The 13,318-nt window shown below is 35.5% G+C and overlaps 1 long non-coding RNA gene across 2 annotated transcripts; it reads left to right on the forward strand.

Moving 5' to 3' along the window:
• The first annotated feature begins 10,304 nt into the window (after positions 1–10,304).
• On the forward strand, positions 10,305–12,724 carry LOC137828533 (uncharacterized). 2 transcript variants are annotated; one of them, XR_011083903.1, is made up of 3 exons: positions 10,305–10,566; positions 10,782–10,932; positions 12,524–12,724. It is a non-coding gene; the product is annotated as an uncharacterized lncRNA (long non-coding RNA). The 2 variants fall into 2 exon arrangements; XR_011083904.1 differs by having other exon boundaries at positions 10,863–10,932.
• Positions 12,725–13,318: the final 594 nt, after the last annotated feature.

The following is a 13,318-nucleotide window of genomic DNA, read 5'->3' on the forward strand; positions in this document are numbered from 1 at the left end:
ACATAGATGGTACAACCTCTCTTCCACCGCCTCTATCAAACACTCCCTAAGCTAATGTTACTACCACCATTGTTCCTCCCCCCATCACTCCTTCTCCTATACGTCTCCCTAAAATTCAGATTTTTTTTTTTTTTATGGTACGAACCCATTATATTGGCTATTTCAGGTAGATCAATTTATCCAATTTTATACCATTCCATGGGATTCCTGTTTAAGCATGGCTTCTTTCTATGTGTGAGGCGATGCCCTCAGTTGGTTCAAATGGATGTATCAAAATCACTAACTCACTGACTGAATTTCTTTTAGAAGAGCCTTGGAGTTGTGTTTTGACGCCTCACCATATGCCAACCATCAGGTTGAGTTATTTAAACTCTGACAAAATGGCAATGTAGTTGAATAGTAAAAGGTATTTGAAAGCGTTGCAATCGGGTTTTGGGCCTTACACCTAAAGTGATTTTAAATTATTTCATGTTTTGCCTCATACCTGAAATACGGAGGGAAATGGTTGTTCTCCAACCCAACTCTATCACAGAAGCCATGGGCCTGGAAAAATTGTTGGAATCTAAGTTCCAGGACTCCAAACATTTTATACACTTTGTACCATTTTTACCCCAACCTTCCCTGCATTTATTACCCCCACCACATCCCTCTTTTCCACCCCATCCGCCATCCATTACACCTTTTCCAATTCCTATAAAAAAAACTCACCTCCGCCCAACTCCAAGAGGGTAGAACTACTGACCTATGCTACAATTATGATGCAAAATTCTTCTCAGGTCACACATGCAATTCTAGTCATTTTCTACTATTGCTGAGTGAAGATACCACTCCAAAAAGTCCAACTGATACCTCCCCACACACCTTTTTCAACCCACAACCCAACACTTTTGCAACCCATAAACAAACAACTCCACTCATTCACCTATCATTCCAAGTCCCTCTTTGGCACCCATTCATCCAATACTTTTAAACTTAAAGGCCTCATTGGTCATCTTTCTATCACTATCTTTATAGACACAAAGCAGTTCTCATAACATACTGCAAGCCCATCTAGTCCACCACCTCCAATTGTGTACCATTCCTATCACACCCTTTTCAGTCATGGTGGGAAACGGAGAACAAGTTCAATGTTCGTCTCTTTGTCCTAATGTTTCAGTTTTCATACAACACCATAATTTTTCCATTGCCTTCTACCTTATTCCAATTGAAGGCGCTGATATAGTCCTTGGAATGGACTGGCTACGCTCCTTGGGACCTTTACAAGCTGACTTTTCTATCCCTCATCTTTCCTTCAATCATAAGGGTTTTCCAATCACTCTCCATGGCACAAACAAACTTCTCCACAACCATGCTTCACCCAACCATATTTGCCAACTCTTACATAACAATGTTGTAACCTCTATTCATCTTCTTACCTTCCAACAACACCCCACATTGTTCATTACTAATGACTTTAAGTGCACTACGTTGTCAGAAGTAATAATGTGTCCCTAAGGACGGATATCGAACCCACAAGGAACAATTGAATAATCAAGTAAAATATTCACTAAATATAAAACAGAATAATAAAACTTTGTTGGAATTTGTTGTGATGGCAATGATTAACAAGGAAAAATAGGAATTGGTTTTCATCTTTCTCACTCTTTTGTATTTAGATTAACAAGGAATGACCTGCACCCTCATTATTAACACCAGTTGTACCTAACTTTTCACCTACCCCCACACCTTCATTTTAAACACCTGTTGTCCCTGATTTTTCGCCTACCCGCACTCCCTTATTATTAACACTAGTTGTCCCTAACTTTTCACCTACCCCCACACTCCATAACCTTTCGTTCATAAGTCATTGAAAAGGGCCCAAAAATTTCATTTCCACTCACGGTCCAATTAAAACCCCACACATACTCTCCACAGCCTAATCATCATACCCCGTAGCCTAACACATTATTCCATCAGCTTCACTCCCACTTAGCCCAACTTCACGGTCTAATTAATGCCCCAAACACAATTCCCACGACCCAATTCTCATACCCCGAAGCCCAATATTATATTCCATTTGTTTCACTGCTATTTAACCTAGACTGTTTCTTCCTACACCTCCATATCTTCTTCTGGCACCTTCATACACAACATGAAAATACATTTTTATCCTTTTTGTGCCACCCCCATAGAATAACTTCCGGATTATGTAATCCAGAAACGCATTTGAAAAAAGACTTCCGAATTACATAATCCGGAAGTTAAAAAAGACTTCCAGATTATGTAATCCGTAAAGTAATCATGCATCTGAAAAAAGGCTTATGGATTATATAATCCAGAAGCTAATTACAAATTTGAAAAATGACTTCCGGATTATGTAATCCGGAATATTACAGAGGGGTAGTTTTGGAAATACGAAAATCTATGGAAGTGAGAGAAGAAGGTATGGAGGTGCAGGAAGAAGCAGCCTTTAACCCAACTTACCCAATACCCAAAAGCCTTGAGGACAAGGTTGTTCCCTAGGAGGAGGCAATTGATACTAGACCCACATCTTCAAGGCCCATCGGAAAAACATCAAAGCCCGCAAAAAGTTTAAAGATTACATCTAGAAGTATTAGTTGTGATATCTAAGAGAAAATCTTATGATTATATCTTTCTATTAGTAGAGGAAATATTTTTACTATAGGGATTGACTTACAATAATTTCTAGGTTCTATGGTCTTTATAAGACATTTATGTAATAGAAAAGACAGTGAGTTAATTTTATTTTTATCTTTTTTAGACTATTTCTTCCTTTTCAAAATTTTATGTTTTAACCCTTCTTTCCCTAAGCGTCGTAACAAACTACTCAAGGTCTTAAATTTGATCCATCTGATCAAGAGATAATATGGTACTTGCTTGCAAAACTTGGTGCTGAAAATTAAAAAGTCCCACCCTTTCATTGATCAATTTATTACTACTCTTGCAGTGGATGATGGGATTTGTTATACTCATCCTCAACATTTACAAGGTGGGTAGCATGAATTTTATTGAAATCTTAGTACTTATTTTCAATCAATATAAGTAGTTATATGATTATAAAATTTAGGTGTCAAGCAAGATTAAATCTCTTCTCACTTTTTCCATCAAGGCTTATAAATACTGGCAATCGCAACATGAATATGTGATCAGGATTTTGCTGATGCTCGTTGGCAAAGACGGGAAGGACTAAACCGGTCATTTTGAATGGGGTTCAGAAATCTAAAACTAGGCTAGGACAATAATCACATCACGTTCATCAGGTAAAACTAGACCTTATTTTCTTTGCAAATCTAAATTTTTTTTCATCATCTACTACAAAGGTTTTCTACTTGTGTGTTTTGCTTTGCTTTAGGAAGAGAATGTAACTGTTCTTTTGCAATCATAATTTGTACCCCCCTTTTTCTTCACTCAGAAACATTTTAAGCATTCAATGATGATTTAATCTTTGGCATATATGTCAAATTCAAAATGAAATATTATTCTAATATGAAAGGTCTATTTGTGGTTTTATTTCTATGGTAACAAATATCTAATTTGCTCCGGTTGATGACTTAACTAATTTGATCAAAGGATGTGCTATGATCTGTCATTTTCTGGAGTAGATATTTATTTCATGTGGTTTGCTTCCAATAGATGCATGCTTACTTGTTGCCACAACTCTGAAATAATTTCATACACTTGAAATGCACCTAAGCATTTTACTAAGATACTTGATGTCATATGCTTTTAATACCTTAACAACAATGATTTGAAAGTCTTGTGAAATTAACTTTGATAGCTGCTGCTACTCGTGGGAAATCTGAAAAGTAGCACCTACAGAAGTTTGGTAATTCTTATTCTTCTGGTTTTGCTGCACTACACTCTCCCGAAAGCATCCTCAGATGGAATGGGTTCTTCACCTCAGATGGGAAGCAAAGATATTTGTAATTAATATTTTGAGAAATTGTTGTTTTAGGATCAGGACTAAATAGAACTATTGCTTCTTTGCTTGACCACCTGGGCTTTAGTGGAAGACAGTGAACATTTGTTTCGATAGTTTGACAATAATGCTGAATCAACCCTTGCTTTTGTCGTGGTGAAATTGTAGTGTGTCCCTTCTAGGTTCTCAGATCTTGGATGTGGACCTGACTTGCTCAAATGTAGACAGAAACATGTTTCTCACTGTGAAAGTGAAAGATACACATGTATATTACTCTTTTAATAACTTCCAAGCATAAATTCCCTACAGTCAAATGCAATTGTCTGCCAATAAATTCTAAAAAACTTCTACAGTGATGCCAGATTCATGAACATCAAGAGTGTTACAGTTTATTCCAGGTTGTGTTGCCTTGTAAGTGCTAGCCACGAGCTTGCTTCATTTTCAGGGGTAGCATTAGTGCCTATCGGTACTTGAGGGTGCCCACCAAGAGTAACATACGCCAAACCATTTTGAATCACTATTTGCTGACTGGATTATAAGGGTGGACAAAAAATCCAAATTACAAAATCCAATCCATAATTATCCATATCCATATTAGTTTTAATCCATTTCAATGGATTTATTTCAAATCCAAATCCATATTTTTGGATTTTAAATCCAATCCATTTAATTGGATATGGATTGGATATAAATTGGATACATTTTTAGATTATCCAAATTGCATTTTGGGATGGATTTTGACTTGGCCCGATCCAAGTTAAGCCAAGACAATCCAGCCGATGTCGAGCCGAGCCGAGCGAGCCCGGGCCAATTTCAAGCCGAGCGCGCCCGGGCCATTGTCTAGCCGAGCATTCCCGAATCGATTTCGAACCGAGTTGGCCCGGGCATATGTCAAGCCGAGCTGGCCCGGGTCGATATCGAGCCCGGGCTGATGTCGAGTCGTCGGGCCTGCGCTGATGTCGAGCCGAACGGGCCAGGCCAATGTTGAGCTGAGCAAGCCCGGGCCGATGTCAAGCCGAACGGGCTCAGGCCGATGTTGAGTGAAGCGGGTCTGGGTGTATGTCGAGTCGATTGGGCCCTAACCAATGTCGAGCTGAGCGGGCCCGGGCCGATGTCAAGTCGAGCGAGCCAGAGCCGATGTCGAGTCATCTGGGCACATGCCATTATCGAGTCGTTCGAGCCCAGACTGATGTCCAGTTGTGTGGACCCGGATCGATGTCGAGTCGTCCAGGCTCGAGCAAATGTCGAGTGGAGCGGGCCTGGGTCGATGTCGAGTCAATTGGTCCCTGTCTAATGTCGAGCTGAGCGGGTCCGAATCGATGTCAAGTCGAGTGGGCCCGGGCCGATGTTGAGTCGAACGGGCTCGGGCCAATATCGAATCATCCAGGGTTGGGCCATTGTTGAATCGTCTGGACCGATGTTGAGTCGATTGGGCCCTGGCTAATGCCGAGCCAAGCGGGCCCGAGCCGATGTCAAGCCTAGCGGGCCTGAGCCGATGTCGAGTCGTATGGGCCCAGATCGATGTCGAGTTGTGTGGGCCCAGATCGATGTCGAGTCATCCAGGCCCGGACCGATGTCGAGTCGTCCGGGTTTAGACCGATGTCGAGTCGTCCGGGTTTAGACCGATGTCGAGTCGTCCGGGTTTAGACCGATGTCGAGTCGTCCGGGCTCGAGCCGATGTCGAGTGGAACAGGCCCGGGTCGAAGTTGAGTCAATTGAGCCTTGGCTAATGTCGAGCCGAGTGGGCCCGGGCCGATGTCAAGCCAAGCAGGCCGGGGCCGATGTTGAGTCAACGGGCTTGGGTTGATGTCGAATCATCCAGGCCCGGGCCATTGTTGAGTTGTCTGGGCCCGGGCTGATGTTTAGTTGTCTGTGCCCGAGCCGATGTTGAGTCGTCCGAGCTTGGGATGATGTCGAGTCGTCCGGGCCCGGCCCGATGTCGAACCGAGTTGGTCTGCGTTCAGGTTGAGTCGACTTAGGTACGGTTCGAGTTAAGTTAGTTTGTGTCCATATCAAAATGGTTTTAATGTAATTGACAAAGTGGATTTAATCTAATTAACAAAATGGATTGAATTTAGATTTAATCCACTTTAAATGGATTTAAAAAAGATCCTTTTAAATTTGATCTAGTTAAAATGGATATGGATTTTAAATCCAATCCATTTATTTGGATTTGGATTGGATCTAGATTGGATTTTGAAAAATCCAATCCATGACCACCCCTACTGGATTATGCATGTGATAAATATTTTATTTGGATTAAGGAATAGATTTGATAAAGTAGAAAAGGATGGAAATAAGAGTAAAAAAAGTTAAAAGTTCTTTATTGACATTATTGCACATATAAAAATCATTCATATTTCGTATATAAAATTATTAAGAGAGTCTTTTACATATTGATTTCTCACATATTTATGAAAACTCCTTATTATTACGAACATATGTTATAAAGTAATTAACATTTCAAATTTATTCTTAACCTTCAAACATGTTAAGCATTATCATTTAGGTCATATACTCAAAAGTATTTTCCAGACAAATCACAACTGCTTCCTTTAGTATTTTCTATCTCTCCATATCCTCTGAATGATGTTTAGGGTTATGTCTCACGTCTTCTATTTAACCTAATTGTGCTTGGACTAAGTGACATCTCGATTAAGCGAGGTATTACTTTCTTAAGCAAGTTTTATGAGAAAAATGCCAACTTCACTAGAGTAAACTCGCTTAAGCGAGCTTTGGGTGAGTTCCTTTAGAGTGATCTTGCTTGGCCATTTTTTCAATGTTTCTACTTTATCTTTTCATCTTTTCTTTAACTTGTTCATTCTCCTTTAGCCCTTTTATCTCCGTTTACTCCTAGAATTCTAAAGTTAACACAAATTTGGGAATAAATCGTTCACATTCATCTTATAATCTAAAAATATGTAAAAATGTTCAAAATCCTAATTAGGGGTTTAATTATAACTATTTTATTAATTAAAGTTCATAAGTGTATATTTTTGTATGAAATATTATTGAATTATGACACTTATTAACATGTCCCATATGTCAATTTCAAAATATTGAAATTTTGAGGTTTGACACATAATGACCTGCTCGATGAGAAGTTCATTTTGTCTTTTTATTGCCAGCATCTAGCATTCAACAATGGTGGACATTTTTTTAGTCAAGATATTTCCTATACCAAGCGCATTTGCAAATATGTTTGACTTTGTTGTTAGTTTGACAAATTAGGCATTCATCACATCAATCATAAGGGCTTTTCATTTTGAACCTCACAATGAAGACGTTCCACCAAATGACACATATTGAGTTGAATCAGGACTATAAGAATTCATTTGTTGCGGCAAGGGAGGAGCTTTGTCAACTAGAGCATCAAATGTCGACTCCTTTAGAGGTGTATTTTATATCGCCCTTGAAACTTTTTCGATGCATATTTTTTCAAACTAATGTGTTCTCCTTACCATATGGTCTTATGTGATTCGAAAAATAAAAATAAATGTATATTTTCTTTTTGTTTTTCATGTTGTAATAATAAACTAATAGTCTCTTTGGACATATGGCTAACGAAGGGAAGTGTTTGTCTAATCCCCTTCCCACCACACTCTCTGTATAAGGACAATTGCTCATTTTGATAAATTTGGATGAATAAAAATATGTGTGAGCTCTAGTGTGTCATATCTCAAGTGGAAAGTAACTCATCCTTTGTTTATCATAGAGTGGTTCTTTTTAGCTTATCTCTTGTGTGGTGCATTGGGGTTTCAAAAAGTTTGGGAAGTATAGAGTTTTCTCCCTTAAGGTTTCTTATCTGGTGAGTTGGGTCACAAGTTACGATTCTCTATACTTGCTTATTTATGGGATTAGTGGCACAAGTTTCTTCTCAATTCCTAGCACTATCTTAATATTTTATATTCTTGAATTGTTTTCTTTTCCATGGCTTCCACAAAATTGAAGATCACATTTTATCCAAAAATTCTTTAAAGAATCATTCCAAGAATTCATCCAGAAGTTCTTTCTTAAAGTTTGAGTGGAAAGATCCTCCAAACTCAAGCAATCCTCCCTTGGGTTCACATCATGGCCTGTAGCACGATCAACACCCCATAGTTCCTCCATTAAATCGTAGTGTTTAATAAGATTGACCTTTTGTTTAACTATAAATAGTTTTGCCTAAAAATAAGCATACCAAATAACACATTATCATTTGCTTATTCGAGCATGTAAATAATTAATAAAGTTTCATAGAATACCTTTATCAAGTCATCTCAGACTTCATTCTCAATCTAAAAAAATTTCATAGATTCTTTCCACGCAAATCCACTAAGTCCACTAAAAGATAATGGACCTTGTGTCATTTGTCTTTCAAGCTTTTTTGTCTATTTCTAACATTATTTTTTGTGATCTTTTATTAAACAAGACCACCATAGAGATTCAACATTGTTAGTGTATGCTTCAGTCGTCTAGCTCTCGTCAACCATGTTACCCAACCGTGTCTCATGAACCATATAGGCGTAAGTTTATATCATTCGTCCATTTTCTAAACTCATGGATGTCATTCATATAATCTAGTACAACAGTTCTTACTTTGTTCATTTTATACCTATTGCACACACAACTCATTTAATGATGGTAAGAAAATCATACATAAATATTGTTAGACATCAAATTACTTATGATATTCGTATAAAAGCAAAGAAAATTCTTATTCATTTAAATTTTTTATTACAAAACCTTACTTTCTTTTTATAATCTTTCCACATTTCATTAGCTATAGCATCCCTAAATTTTAACCCTTACGTATAAACATCCTAATGAAATTTAGACAAAGAGACATTCACATCTTGTTTCATCATCTCTCGATGCACTTCATCCATTAATGACTGATCGTTGTCCACCCTGCGAAGAAAGTTATGAAGAATGCAACATGCTAAAACTATATTTTCATCATTTCAATAGAATAATGGACTTTTATTCCACTAGCTATTATGAGAAATCATTTTTTCAACACACAAAATTCGTTCAATTACATTTCTAAGTGACAAATGACGATGATTAAACAACTCTCATGGATTTTTTGGACCTCATCGGAAGTACTCTTTCAAGTGGTATCTAAGGCCTTGTTATGGTTTTATTATTTGTAGTTTTAACAAAAATTTACATTTTAAGGTAGTATTTTCCTACAAGCATTTTGTAATTATACTCATTAGAATTTCATGACTAGTCACCACACATGAAGTACACCAAATCCAAGTTAACTAACCTATAGGTATTACTAGTGGATCCTCAATAATAATGGAATCCTTTAATATTCTTGAATCAAATGTTGCTCATTTCCACCCGCCTAGAACATATGTGAATTTCATGTCAAAATCAAAAGTTACAAATACACTCTGAGTTGGCCAATTTTTTCTTCCATGAAAGTAAGGGGTGTCCGATCTTGACATCTTTACTCGTACATGAGTTCCATCTTGGACCCTAAATGGTAAAAAAATCATAATATAACTAAATATGATTTTATACTAGATGTATATCAAATAACACTTCCGATTGTCACACCATTACCTTAAAGTATGGGTAAAATTTATTATTATTTAGGATATGAGGTTGCACATCCCACCCAATGGTTGAATTAAAAATCCTCCCTCCAAGATCATTATTGCATTCAACACATTATGAAAGTGACGACTAACTATTTTCCTTGGATCGGTGAAAAAAGAACAGAAAACTTCAATTCTTTATGTTATGTTCAATGATGACACTACAAGAAAAAGAGGTTTTAATAGAGGTTATTTAGCGGAGGTTAATATAACCTTAGAAATTGATTTAATTAATGGGGGTTTTCTCTAAAACCTCAATAAAATAACGGAAGCTTGTTAACCTTAGTTAAATTCCAAAGGTTCATTCAAAAATCTCAGTAAAATAACGGAGGTTTTTTTAACCTTCGTTAATTTTCAAAGGTTTATTTTAAAACCTCCACAAAATAACGAAGGTTTTTTTTAACCTTAATTAATTTCCAAAGGTTTATTTTAAAATCTCTGCAAAATAGCTGAGGTTTTTTTAACCTCCGTTAAGTTTCAAAGATTTATTATAAAATCTCATCAAAACAATAGTAAAAATTATCATAAATTAAATATTATAAATTATATTTTTAATACGTTTATAAAAATATTATATCCTATTTTTTTTATTTAATAACTGTATATATATTGAAATAAATATTATATACAAAATTTTCACACCAATCATTATTAAGAAAATTTGATTTTGATAGGATTATTATAATTCAGCAATAATTTTTAATTTTATTAGAGATTAAAAAAATCCATTAACTTGCAAAGGTTTATTTTTAAACCTCCATTAACTTTCTAAGGTTTATTTTCAAACCCAGGGAAATAATTTAAATTTACTTTAAAATTTATTTTATTTTCATTTTCTTAATATTTTATCAGTATCCTCTTCACTTTCCCCTGAACAATGGTTTCTGATTTCCCTCTTCCCTGCCCCTCCCTTCGCTCCTACCACCTCCACGCCATCCTCCGCCTCCCGCTCCTCCCGCTCCCAGGAACACGAGAATGAACACAGTGTCGGAGATAGTGAACAAATTTAACGCTCTAGAGGTGCAGCAAGCGGAGTTGGAGAACGAGATGTTGCAGGTCTGTGCTGGATATCATCTCAATTTCAAACTCGTTTGAACTGAATTAGTGGTTTTGAGATTGTTGAGAGTTTCATGAGTTTAATTTTTCACATTGTTGTTCTGTTTTGCGAGTTTAATTCTTCACATTGTTGTTCTGTTTTGTGAGTTTAATTCTTCACATTGTTGTTATGCTTCGCGAGTTTAATTTTTCATGTTATATGGATTTCATTTTAGGGTTTCAGGTTATATGAATGAAGGTTTCTTGGTGATTGCCATTTGCAACATGCTACTGACGAGATTAAAGATTATCTTCAGGTTATACGGATGAAGGTTTCTTTGTGGTCGTCGTGGTTTCCATTCACAATAAGCTACTGGCGGGATTAAGGTACTCACTACGCCGCAACAATTTTATTTTCTCTTTTTCTTCCTTCATGTTTATTTGTGGCTTGATTTTGTATTCTGATAATTGGTATGAATATGAATAGTTTAGGTTTTGTTCCAATTTTAGCTTAGGTTTTGTTCCGATTTCATTCTAATTGTCAACTAATGGATTCTCCAACTTGATTATTTTCATTTTTGACACCATGAAATTATTATATAGAATAGTGGAAGTGTGAGTCAGTGAATGAGCCGCACAAGGTTAGAAAACTGTCCAATTATGAAATCCCTTCACTCTCCCATCCCTTTGCTCTTCTTCTATATGTTCATAATCTTCCTCCGAGGTAGCTTAGTGGTCTTGGTTGGTTTCAGATTCGAGTTATTTTAGTTGTGGTGATGGTGGTGGGGCATGGATGGTAATGTACAGAGGTATATGTGATGATGAACATTGAAGCATCTGTTCTACATCTCTCTATTTGCTTTTTTGCTGAACAACCTTTGAATGTGTTGCACTTGTAATAGCCCCTGCATAATTGTAGAAAAACCAAACTTATAGATGTAGCAAAAGTTTAGTAGATAAACCTATTTAGCATGCATTTTAATTACGATTTAAAGGGTCTGATAGAGTTCTGTGAAGACTAAATCTCTCTTTTCAAGATTTTAACAAAGTCATATACTCACCAGCCGAATTCAAAACCAATAACATTAGTTGATTCATATCACTAAATCAGAATTAGCTTGTTTTCAAAATAATTAATGTGAAAGTAATTTAACACTCACATCAGTAGTTTCTGTTAATTTATATAAACCCTTTGTTATACTTGTACTGTGGTTTTTTGAAGTTCTATTGACAAAACTTTTCTTTGATTATAGTGATTTAACTATTATAAAATTTTATTTATTAGAAAATGCTACTTTAACCATTTCAGTATATAAAATGAATTTCACGTTTTATTGCAATCTTACTAAATTTGGAATAATAATTTTGATTGAACAGATCCTAATATTAATAGTCACCAATTAAGAGTCATTTTCCAACACCCAGATCAAATTAAATATTTTAGTAAAGTGAGAGTTGAACAAGGTTTTTAGCAATATAATAAATAAGTAAAGAATACACATCATTATTTCCTTTAAAGAACAAATAGTGGGAAAAGCATGCCTCGTAGATTTAGAATCAACGAGTACCAATTCCCATCAATTTTTGAAATACAACTGCAATTATAGGCTCAAATCCAATTCGAAAATTTGATCTTAATACATAAAATAAATAAAGAATTTTTTGCTACTATTTGGAGAGAAAGAGTAATTAGAGAAGAGGGGTGACCTTAGTTTAAAGATACTCTAGCGGAATATTATTGTTTTGATTACTATTTCTATGTTTAAAGTCACAATAGAATGAATAAAATAAAAGATACGAAGAACGTGAAAAAAAAGATTTGAGGCAATGATAAAATTTTTCTTTCAAAATTATCAAGGTCAATTGCCTCCTGAGTTGACTATGTTCAATCCTTCATCGGTAATGTTTAAAAAATTTAAATAACTTGTTTTATTTTTCAGATTTACATTTCTAATTGTGTTATATGTTTATATTATAGGTTTCTTATCAAGGAAGTGTGCCAACAAATTCTGGACATCAAGAAGAGCATATGTGATTGTTGAAGAATTTAGTATAATATGGAAATGAATTTTGACCTATTTTGTACTTTGTGAGCAATATGTTATGTTTTCATTTGTAATACTTCATAGTACTATTCGTCTTATATTGCTTTCTCGTAATTTTTTAACTCATATTTTGTGTCTGGATTTGAATTTTAATTTGTTTACTTGATATATTTTTATCAATATTTTGATATATCTTGTCAATTGATGAATGTTATATCCATTTATTTGTTTTTATTATTGAAAAAATGTTTTAACAAACATAGAAAATAAATACAATAGATGTAAATATTTGTGGTTAAAAAATCACATGAATGTCTAAATGATAAATGAATAAAAAAACAAATTTTCATAGTTTTGAGACCTATGGTATTGTTTATGGAGGTTCTCAAACATTTTACGGAGGTTTTGAAACCTATGATATTTTATGGAGGTTTTAAAACACATGGTATCTTATGGAGGTTCTGAAACCCATGCTATTTTACGGAGGTTCTAAAACTGTGGTATTTTACGGAGGTTTTGAAACCCATGGTATTTTACAGAGGTTTTGAAACCCATGGTATTTTACGAAAGTTTTGAAACCCATGGTATTTTATAGAGGTTTTGAAACCCATGGTATTTAACAGGGGTTTTGAAAGACTTTTCCTGATGTTTGAAAAAACCCTGGGGAACACGTTCCCCAAAGATGGTTTAGCGGGGGAAATTGCAACCCTAGGTAAATAACTTAATGG

This window comes from Phaseolus vulgaris, chromosome 7 (genome assembly GCF_000499845.2).
Source record: "Phaseolus vulgaris cultivar G19833 chromosome 7, P. vulgaris v2.0, whole genome shotgun sequence".
Classification (NCBI taxonomy): Eukaryota; Viridiplantae; Streptophyta; class Magnoliopsida; order Fabales; family Fabaceae; genus Phaseolus; species Phaseolus vulgaris.